The sequence below is a fragment of the Cupressus sempervirens genome, chromosome 5 (genome assembly GCF_028749045.1).
Source record: "Cupressus sempervirens isolate cs-2001-9-10 chromosome 5, ASM2874904v1, whole genome shotgun sequence".
Classification (NCBI taxonomy): Eukaryota; Viridiplantae; Streptophyta; class Pinopsida; order Cupressales; family Cupressaceae; genus Cupressus; species Cupressus sempervirens.
This window is the reverse complement of record NC_143122.1, coordinates 487,321,802-487,334,421: the sequence shown is the minus strand read 5'-3', so window position 1 is coordinate 487,334,421 and position 12,620 is coordinate 487,321,802.

Here is a 12,620-nt window from a genome sequence, read left to right as displayed (position 1 = left end):
TTAGATTTCTTTTCTACATATGATGTAGTGTGATTTAGGAGTGACATTCCTAATATGTTAATATCGATGATCTCTTCAGTAATTTGGGATATTACGCATGGAGGGATGGCTAGGACCCACCTAGTCTAATGATGCTATTTACGATTGGGAGGAACCGTGTACTTAGTCAATTATGTTTGTGATAAATGGTTATCTGTTATGATGGATGTTTATATCTTTTATGAAGATGTATCATGTATGACATGTGGTTTCATTTACTGACTGCACTTGCATCATGGATTAGAATTAAGATGAAGATGTACTTTATTTTCACATATGTATATTGTTTTAAGCCTTTCATACCTTGTGGCATGTACAGTGGATGATCAATCAATCAAAAATGTAATTTAAGAACGTTGGAGTTTTCATTATTATTTTATGTGTGATGTTAGATGGAATTAGATAGAATCAATATTAGTTAATCTTGATGTGATTTAACCTTAAGGGATCCTTAAGAATGTAACCTGTTATGTATGTATGTTTACTTTCAGTTGGATATTGATATTTCTTTCGTACTGTGTTATGAATGGTGTTACTTTCATGCTAATAAATAAATAAAAAATGATACCAAACTTAGTGAAACTTTAGGTTAATTCTTTGGATCCCTTGGCGGGGCGTTACACTAGTAAACTTTAGTTCCTACCAAGTGATTTTATAGAGGATGTCGAGCAATGTAATATGTATCAAGCATCAGAAGAAAGTTAATGCTAAGTGGCTGCATTATTTGAAAAATTGTGAACTTGATAGATTTGAGCTAGCAAGTTTTTTTCTTAGATTGTGTGAACTAGGTGAAAGAGAAGACTGATGAGCTGGTGGCACAGAATCTAAGGTAAAACAATTTTTTGATGAATTCAAAGAGAACTGAAAAAAAAGTCTCTAGAAGAGATATGAAATATGTGTTAGATTCATCATATCCTACCTAATCCATCCTAACCCTAAATTGGATGATGGAGAATGAGTGGCAAACAATCTTAATTTCCTATTTATAGGAATGGCTAGCCAGAAGCAAGGTTTGTCATGTGCAAAAACCTAAGGAAGATAGGGAGTCAAGGGTTTTTCTTCATCAAGTGACCTATGAGAAGAGTCTAAATTGGCATGTTAAGCAAGAAGGCTTAAGGGTATGAATGCTTGAAGGGTGAACAAGCTATTAGAGCTAAAATGTGTGAAGGCCAAGCAAAATGGAGGACTAGAATAGAGATCTGTAATCTACAAATAGAGTTTTAATTTGTTATCAGATCAAGCCTTACTACTACTCTCTAATAATTGTATCAGTCAAGGGTAAATCCTTTGGATTAAGGTTGACCTAACAGTAATTTGTAAATCCTTTAATTAGGTGACATTCCAAGTGAATGGTCTAAAGTCATCTAAAAAGGTGACTCCTAATAGGGTGACTGAAATCCTTTAATACGGTCACATTTAACAGTGAATATTGTAACCTTAAATAGGGTTTTCCTTTCACATGACATTACTTTAGAAGAGTGAAAAGGAGTAGCATGTTACTGGTGGTTTTTCCCAAATTGAATTTTCACATAAATCATTATGTTAAGTGTGTTGATGAATCTATTATTTTTCATGTTTACATTTTTGCAAATTGATTTAACATTAACCTACAAGTTATTAAGTGATTGCATAATCTTATGGATGCATCCATGATGATAAATGTTTTATGGGTTTACTAAGTTGTGAAAAGTTTTACTTATACATTTGGATTTTGGGTAATTGATTCACCCCCCGCCTAGTTATTTTAAAGTATTCCAACAAATTTTATTTCTAAAATATTAATTTGACTTCTATTTAAGTCTAATATTAATATTTAATTCATAATGCAACTCAAGATAACTCAAACTTGAAAATATAATTATAATTAAACTATTTATGGGTAAAAGTACAAATTCGTGTCACCTTTCAGGCTAACTTATCAAAAAGACCAAATTTGAGTATTTCTATCTAAAAATCAATTTTGTCCAATTATATGATCTAGATAAATTTATTCTAGCCAAGTTATATATGGTCTTACACTTTTTCAATTGGAAATGTCTATTAAATGCATGTTTTATACTAGTTTGTATCCAATTACTAAAGAAATACAATTATTTCAGAAAAAAGTGACATTTCAATATAACTCTTACTATTTTTTATGATATATTTTTAATAATATATAAATGTCAGTTTATAGAGCTCAGAGTCAATAATATTCTCATAGAGTTTATAGTGTTTTAATTAGATATAGTATATTATAATTAAAAAATTCTACAAGCGTGTATTTTAACATTGTCAATTTTGAGAAAGAAAAAAATAATAAATCATATCAATTTTTTTTTAAAATTATATGGCATTCTAGAGGAGAGAGTCCTCTTTTAGAGTGTATAATTTTTCTCTTGGTTAGAATAGATTTGTTTTGAAAAATGTGGTGGGAGATGAAAACTATCAATTTCATGTGAGTTGAAAATTGAAATATTGTAAACAAGAAAATATAGGTCTGAAGTTGGTTTTTATTTTTGATTGTTCTATCTATATATATTATCTATAACATAGTCTGAGATCAAAGGGAAATAAGTTTGTTTACATCTAGTTTTGTGGTGGGAACTAGACTCCTAAATTTTAGCATTTTTTAGTAGCTAAAAAATTATCTATAAAAATTAGGAAAATATATCAATTCTTATTCTAAATAATTAATAAAAATTATAATTCTAAACTTCATCCATTTCTACACATTTCATTAATTTACTTTATTTTCAAATTCAAAATAATAATACCAATTTTATGTCATTGAATGTGAACAGTTATACTTTTGTTAGCCTTTTCCTTTACAAAATGGTAACACAGGTTTGTGCTTTTACCCTTACAATTTCTCTCATAATATTTAAATATATATAACTAGATGATTATATAGTTATCTCAACTATAACTCTTCTTAAAATATAGCTACATCACAAATATATATTTATTAACTTATAACTCCACTTGCATTAATAATCATATAACAAGTTATAATCCACTCATACTTTTTTTTTTAAATAAAAGGAATTAATATTTAAAAACCACTTATAAGAAAATAAGTAGTGCTTGTTTGTTCAATTTTCAAAATATATAAATAAGTTTTTTTTAAAAAAAATTTAAAAAATTCTATAATTAATAACTAATAAAAAAGATTTTTAAATTTTTTTTAATAAATCCAAAAATTAAATTATATTTTTATAAAATAAAAATAAACATGCAATTAGTATTTTCACATGCCTTTGACCTCTCCAATCACGAAGCCATAATATATTTACATTTTTATATTTAGTATAATTGTTTTCACATCCATATATAAGTTTAGCTACAACATGTTTTTCTTTCAATTAATCTTTTGCTTTTCTAATAAATTTTGCGATTAAATTGGGTAAAAGAAAAAACCTGTGTCACCTTTTTGTAAAGGAAAAGGCTAATAAAAGTATAATTGTTCACCTTCAATGACATAAAATTGGTAATATTATTTGAAATTTGAAAATGAAGTGAAAAATGAAATTTATAGAAATGGATGAAGCTTAAGATTATAATTGTTAATAATTATTTGGAATAAGGATTGATATATATTTTCCTAATTTTTATAGATAATTTTTTAGCTATTGAAAAATGTTAAAAATTAGGGTTCTAGTTCCCACCACAAAACTATATGGACATAAACTTATTTTCCTTTGATCGTAGACTATGTTATTGATAACATATATAGCTAGAACAATCAAAAATAAAAATTGGCTTTAGACCTATATTTTATCTTTTATAATTATTCAAATTTCAACTCACCTGAAATCAATAGTTTTTATTTCCTACCACATTTTTCAAAACAAATTTATTATAACTAGGAGAAAAATTATACATTCTTCAAGAGGATTCTCTCAAGAATGCCATATAATTTTAAAAAAAATTGGACATGGTTTAATACTTTTTCCCTCAAAATTGACATCTTTTCAAGTGTTAAAATACATGATTGTAGAATTTTTTTATTACAATATACTATATCTAAGTACAACATTATAAACTTTATATGAGAATATTCTTGACTTTGAGCTCTATAAATTGGTGTTTATATCTTATTGAAAAAATATCATAAAAAATAGTAAGAGTTATTGAAATGTCGCTTTTTTAAAATAATTTTATTTCTTTAGTAACTGGATACAAACTAGTATAAAACATGCATTTAATATACATTTTCAATTGGAAAAGTCCGAGACCATATATAACTTAGCTAGAATGAATTTATCTAGATTATATGTTTGAACAAAATTAATTTTTAGATAGAAATACTCAAATTTAGCCATTCTCAAAAGTTAGCCTGAAATGTGACACAACTTTGTACTTTTACCCAATTATTTTAGATATAAGAAGAATATTAATCTTTATTTATAAAATTCATGATAATCATATGGAAAATTTATAGTTCAAACCCTAGCTGCTCAATTTGTTGTTTTCTTCCAATTTTCTATAATCAAATTAGAAAGGGTTTTAAAAGAATACAATCGTAATAATTTTCTAAATTTTTCTACAGTTTTCTTCATTCATATTTTCTTGATTAATAAATTTTCCTTTTCAAAATCTACAACATATTTCTTTATCCAAATGTTAATACAATAAATTAATAAGCATTGTGTAAACACCTAGGAAGACATGAAGTAGATAGAGCTTTCAGTAAAATTCTACAATGGGTTTTCAAACTGTACCTTAAAATAACAACTAAAATATGAGACAACTAGTTAATGCATGCAAATCCAACCCTCTAAAACTTTCAACAATTCTTTTGCTCCAATTCTAAATTTTGCTTCCCAAAATTTGTGTGTGGAGAAATGATCTCTAATCTCCTAATTCTCAACCTAGGGTTTTAGTTTTACTAACATGCAAAAGCATTTCTTTTTATTATTTTAATTAATTTAAGTATTTTTACATACTTTTTGTGTTTTAATTACAATAAAGTTGTTAGTGAATAGATTGTCCTCTAAAGAAATGCATATAGATTAACCCCACAATGCTGAGATAGGAAGACTAAATATGCACTAATAGTTGGGTTACTTCATTATTAAAGAGCCTAAGAGCTCTCTGAATTTATCTAGGTACAACTCCTCGTATATGATTTATAATGAATTTACAAAAGTACAAACACAGATGCTTTTAACTAGAAAGCATGAGAGCTAGACAAACATCCACTTGTAAACACACTATAGATGCAAGGAAACTAATTAATCAAAGGAAACAAAAAGTAACTAATAAAAATCTCATTTACCCAATTATTACATTATAGGAGAAATGCAGAAAGAAAGATGAATTGTTCTCTCCAAACACATGAATAACAAATCCCAAAATCTTAATAATAATCGTGGCAGTAATTGTATTCATTAAAATTGCATTTAGAGACAATCATGGTCATTCAAAGATTAACATTGACTAGAAAACTAACACACAAACCCAAAGTTCTGATATACTAAAACTCTCCTCTAAATGAAACCAAAAAAATAAAAAATTTGTCCCTTGACACACACTAATCATTCATTCAAAAAATTATCTACCCTTCTATAGCACAAAATCCACATAAGAATACAATCCCCCTGTTCTCTTTCTACTATTCCTGACTCTCTTTTTCATAGCACAAAGTCTACTCCTCCTCTACCAAAAACTAGGACCCCTTCTTACTTCAAGTTGCCTATTTATTTCTTCTCTCCAAAGTTTCTTTTTAGTTTTCCCCAAAATTGATTCTTGAAAAAGTTAGTTATTAATATTTCACTCTACTTCATTCTGAGAGTCTTTCCATACTTGATAGATTTTCATTATTACTATTATATGAGGTTTACTTAAATAGTTTTCCGACACCCACAACATTTTGATACTTTAGATTTATGAAACTACATAGAACTGTCAAGTAATTTTTATGAGATCATTGCCATCTAGCTCTACATCTTTCATCTGATTATTGTCTCCCATATCACTTTAACCCATGCTTCTCATGTTTCTCCTTCTCTAACTTGCAGACTAAAACCAATTCCATTTTATTTGTGAGAATATTTCTGTTTACTATCATAATTTATCAAGTTGATGACCATGTTGGATTTTTAAACAATTCACAATGTGTCTCTTTCCATCATGGTTGAGCTCGTTCTTGGGTTGCATTTATACAAGATTCATTGGATTAGGTCATGAAACTTAACCATCATTCATGCCAATATTTTCACATTCACTATGATTTGATCATCATCCAAAACATAAAAATGTATTTATGATGTCTTGACTACTTCATATCAAAATGGAAACCCATAAGTTTGACTAGTAAGGATTTTTGGGTAATTGGGTATACAATTATTGCCACTACCAAAGATAATTTATTCTTTATATTTAAATTGAGTGACATTACTTCCATTGATGTGGATGTATAACGCACATCTTTGTCTATCTTTGTGATAGTTTTGAATGTTACGGCATGTCAGGCTAGGGATACCTAGGGCATTGGTGATTGTTTCTCCTCAAGCTACCACTAGTGGTCTCTACATTTTCCATGATTCTATGAATCATGGTTATGATATAACTTCTTCATGTTCATGATATCCTTTGTTGAATCTTTAGTAGGCTCTAAGATCTAGTGAACCTCAACTTTCGTAGACTAGAAGATTGGCATCCTTTTGATTTAGACATTCTGTCAAACTATTGACATGCAGTGTATGTTGATCCTTCTTGTATTGGTCCATGACTTTTGCACATTGATATCTCTCAACTATTATCAAGTCCCTTCCCACAACATTTTTTTGAATAGTTGATGTGCATATCCATGTCAGATTGATCATGTCCTTCTCGCTCTTGATAATTTTGGGTAATACAACATTTCTCTTGAATGGAGGTCCATACTTTCTTGCAAAGTTGGCTAATGAATGGATTTGTGGACTTAATAGGAATTGGGAAGGCACAAATTTCCTGAATCAAATCTTTATCCCATTGTCTCTCCCATGGGCTATTTTCCATTAAAAATTGTTGACAAGCATTTAATCAAATAGGTGGTCATCCCCTCTACTCTTCGTGTGGCATACATTTACTAGACTATATGAATGGGCTCCCACTTTATGATTTTGGGCTCACACTATTCTCTTTACCTTTCTGTTGGCACAGAATTAGGCTTGGGTCTCTTTGTTTGAGGTAGATAGTTTTCTCACAACCAAAGAAGACCACAAAAGAATGGAGCTTTGGCTTGGTATAAAGCATCATGGAGACCCATGAGCTTATCTTTTATGTGTGTGTATCCATGATTTTTTGGGTCCAGTGTGAAACTAAATGCATAGTTTGCATACTCTAATCATGCATGTGCCTATTTGTGATCTCCCTTATTCCAAGTCCTCACTGTTGTAATATGCAGTCATAGGATTTGTAAACTATCTTTGTGTTGTCATTGCCAACCATCATCATGTCTATTCTTGATCTTATAGCTCATGAAAAATGCAGTTCCTTCATAACTTAAAAAATGAAGCATAGAAATCCAAATTTGATGATCATTCCTTACTATCACATATGCATGGGTACTCTATCAAACAAATCACATGACCTTGGTGGGTTTCTTGAGTTTGGCACTCATGACATAATAGTTGATGATCAAACCTCAATACTGTCATAGGGAACATTTAATAATCATTTTATTAACCTTTCATGTTATCAACAAAGTATTCCTATGGACAATTCTTGATCTTATGGCATACCAAAGGTGACTGAAGGACTTTCACAAGGGAGCCTATATTGGAATTATGTGCATGGGGATTCAACCTTGAGATCTAGACTCTTAAAATAATAAAACTATGCTTTGAAATCTGCAATTTTAATGAGAACATGCGAACCAAAAGTCTCACAATTTGAAACCTTGAACTTGAACTCTAATAGTCTTGTGGTACATGTTGGAGCTTCAAAACTAAACATTTGTAGACTTGATAAATCTTCTAAAGCTCTGAATCTTTGAACTTATTGAAAATAATCCAAACTTGTGATATTGAACTTGTTGAGCCTCAAATCGAGATGACTTAGAATAAACCATTCAAACTTGCTTTAACAAATTGAACCATTTCAAACCATTTCAAATCACTTCTAATCTTAGTTCAAAGAGGTTCAAAACCTAAAATTGAAAATTTAATACAAGGTATATATATAAGTACCAACAAAAGTTTATTTAAATTATTATCACTTTCTTCTATTAAATAATAAGACGTATTTAGAAAATATATTTATTAATTTAACTAATAATATTATTTGAAGTTCATTATTTAAATGAAACTTCTAAATTTATCATTATTAAATTAAATAAATACAATAATACCAAATTTGGTCTTTTAATTAAATCTTTTAATTTATTTCTTCTATTTAATTAATATCCTAATTAATTAAATATAATTAATTTTTAATTTTTCTTTATTAAATTTTCATTGAATTAAATCATTTAATAATATCTTTGTTTGATTTCATTATAATTGAAAATCATAGTAGACCCACAAACTCAATAAGAAAACCCTTCTAAAAGACAATGTATGAATTCAAACTTAAGGGTCAAAATCTTAGATTCATGTCACTTGATGAATTTGGAAGGGAAAATAACTCAGATACTTATCCTATATTCTAGGACAATTGGCTTAGGGTTAGGATTTAGACTCGAGAACTGTCTCCCCTCTTTGCCATTGAGATACTGCAATAATGCACACTCATACTAGCAATTTAGGGAAGTCGATGCTCGGTACCTATAATCTACATAAAAGTTAAACATGTACATATGCATATATATCTAAAATAAATAAGCAATGGTGGGGAGTGGTACATCATGTAGATCCCGACTAGCATGTGACTACAACTCCATCCCTCAACCACATTAGAAACATCAAATATAAAGTAAAACATAAATGTACATCATACACATGTAAGTATGGGGTAAGTAATCATGAAAATCATATATAAATCATCCATCTAACTATCATCATGAAATAACTAAAATCACTATATGAAACATGCAAATCATCGTCATCAAAAGAATAACCATGAAGACATGAAATAACTAAGTATCAAGTAAGTCATCAAATAAATAACTAAGTATGAAATAACATCAATCAAATCAAGTAACCAATACCAATAAATCATTACACAACCGTAAAAGTTTGACTAAAATAATTTGACAAAATAAAAAAATAGGGGTAGGCACTACATTAATCCCACTTGATAAGAGTAATTATTGAGGACCCATCAAATAGAATTTCGAATTCAAAATTTAGTTTCACTTTTGAGGGCTAAAAAGTGGTCCTAAGAGGTCAATTTAGTGAAAATTAAGTGCCCATATGGTATTACTATGAGTTGAGGACATATCTTTCACTACTAAAGACGTAGACAACTTTAGTGACACTCCAAATAAACCTTTTTTCAAAAATTACAAAAATGGAGAATTCACATGACTGTACCCTTCCCCACACTTTTGCCCAAGCTTTCATTTATGAGAGGAGACAAGAATGGTAGAGAAAGACTAGGATTCAACTCACATTTATTACTAGTGGGTGGATAGGAATTTGGAGGTCTTTTTAGAGGGCCTTGGATAACTCAGTGGGTGTTTGTGGGTGTTCACCCACTCTCTAGTTTTAGAGACATTAGGAGTTTGGAGATAAATGCAAAAATGAAAGTGACTTTTTTCAACTATCCATTCTATCACCTTTGAGAAAGGTTGGTGGCTATTGCCAAGATAGACTCTTTATTTTTGTTGTAGATTAGTATGTTGATGAACTTGGATCATATATTGTATGCATTTCATGTTATTTTTGTTATTGTATTTGTGAAGGGATGAGAATGGTGATTTTGATTATTATTTTCTTATTTTTGAGTGTATTTTTTTCTTGGGTGTGAAAGGTATTACTCACTCTTAGGAGGGAAGAAGTGGCCTTGAGTGAAGGAGTTAGTTGGTGCCATCATTGTAGTGTAGAGTCTCTTCTCATAGACAAGAGGGAAAATAAGCACAGAGTATGGGACCATGCTTGCCATTGATATTTTGAGGCATTTTGGGGGTGATAAGGAGAAAAATATGTACAAATAAGTTGTGATTAGTATGATCCTTGTGAAGGAATGAATTTGATTATGTTATCATTGAAATCTCCTCTTTAGTTGGCTTACATTCACCCTCTTTCATGGGTTCTTAGGTGATCCCAACGTAAATCCTTGGCTAAGGGTGTTTTTGTTGTTATTGTGATGTTTTATTTATTGTGAATTTGGTTGTGTATGTAGCCCATTTAGCCTTAGTTCTCCAAGCTCAAGGGTGGTCTCATAGAGACCTAGGTTGGGAGGTGAGTTGTAACACCCTTCTAGGGAACCCAAAAGAAATTAACCTATTATGTCACTAAGCTTGCCAATATTTATTTTAAAAAGATTCAAAAACAAGAGATAACATAGCAAAAGCAATAACTCACATACATACATAAGATATACATTAATAGTTACATCTCTTAAGGTTTCCATGATGTTGAATCACATACATAAGTTTCATTAAGATTAAAGCTGATACATAACAAAGTCTATATCATAGGATAACCAAAAGTATGAAATAAAATAAAATAATATACAAGTCCATAAGATGTCACATGGCATAACCAAAATGCATAATCATCCTCTATACAAGTCACAGGGTATGAAATGCTAAAAGAATATACATCATGATAAGGTACAATATCTCATAAAATCCCCAATAATCAAAGTATAGTAAATCAACATATGACCATAGAACAAAATCATAAGATCAAACTTGAATGGAACAACTATACAAGTACATCTAGCAATGACATCCAACTATTAGAATCTCAATGGTATAAGAAACACTACCACCCAACCTTGTGGTACCTAAATGGCCCACTCCCACCATGCTGAGGAGATAATATCAAGTCCCATATAAATAACCATCCTAAATTCATAACAAGATTAGGTCAAGGAAATCCTACTAGCAATATTTCTCAATTAAGGTGCCAAGTACACAAATAACATCTAATCCTAGAGGCAACAAAGAAACATAGGAAACCTACTATGTAAGTTGACAAGTGTCATTGCATGAGCCAATTATAAGGTTATCTTGTAGCCTCTTTGGACTCCATCCCCCTAGTGACTCTATGTGGCATCAATATCATTTCTTATAGACAAGGCATATTGAGGCAAGTTCACAACTGAATATCCTTTCTATTCCCATCCCAACCTATACTAGCACTAGAGGCATGGGCAAGGTAATATGCTAACTCTTGTTAACTCATTTTAACCCATTTAATGAAATGTTATCACTTATTAATACATTCTAAAATGGGTTACTTAGGAAGCCTCTTTACGGCTCTGACCTCCATTGCAAGCCACTTCCCAAAATACATAAAGATAATCTACCCTAAGATCATATCAAAGAATCTCATGAAATCACAATGACCACATCAGTCCTATAAAAACAACAAGGTAATCTATACTAATCAATACCTCAAAGGTTAAATAACAATAATCACAACATTTTACACAACATCATAAAACAAGTCACTTCCCAACCCTCTGGTAAATATACCTAACTAGTCAAAACTTGGTTTACCCCAAACCCCAACATTAAATAAACATAGCATCTCTTTAAGTAATTAAAAAAGGTGTAGATATTTAATCATTCTAGTTTTCTATAGTAGTATCTGGTAAACATACTCTAATGTTTCTAGTTAATAAAATTCTCCATTTCAGTTTGATCAAAATGAAAGTTCCATTGTCATAGTTAAAACCATAATTTTATAATAATCATGTATTAACCTCTGGCCCATTTGTTTGTAGGAATAGGAATATGTATCCTAGATTTTTAATTCTAGAATAGAAAATGGGAATACATATTGTTGTTCTCTATTTAGTTAGACAAAATTAAAATTTTGAACCGAGAAATTCGACGATGCTCCCAAACCCATGTTTAGCATCAATTTTTATGACTGTGGGGCTCTCACAAGGAGTTAATTTGTCCTCTTGGAAAACCCATATGCATTTTATGACATATTCTAGAAATCTATCATTTTTATTTCGTAGGGTGCGATCATGGTGTAGACTCTTAAATCGCTATACAAACACAAGTCAATTGTGGATGAATATCACTATGATGCGGTGTAGGAAAGGATTGACAAGGCTCAGAGAAAAAGCCCATAAAAAATTCTTTGGCGAGATCGAAAAATGCATGAAAAACTGAGCACGGACCCAAAAAATTATGTTTTCTAAAAAAAAAAAATTGGAATGGGAATATGTATTCTAGTTCCATCTATTTAGGTAGAATAACAATTGCTTATTTTTGGGGAAAAATTGGAATATGTATTCCTATTCCTAATTCCAATTTGGTACACCCAAATGAAGAATTTGAATTTTTAAGAATTTACATATGCTTATTTCACTCGTATTCTTGTTGCCAAACGGGCCCTTAGTACAATAATCAAATATCTATTAGAAGAAGGTCCCTTTTTTTAAACAAAAGTCACCAAGTAAAGAAATATCATATTTAACTATATTAAGAATCGATAATTTTTAATTGCTAATTTTAATTAGCATTTAAACAATAATCAAATTTCAAT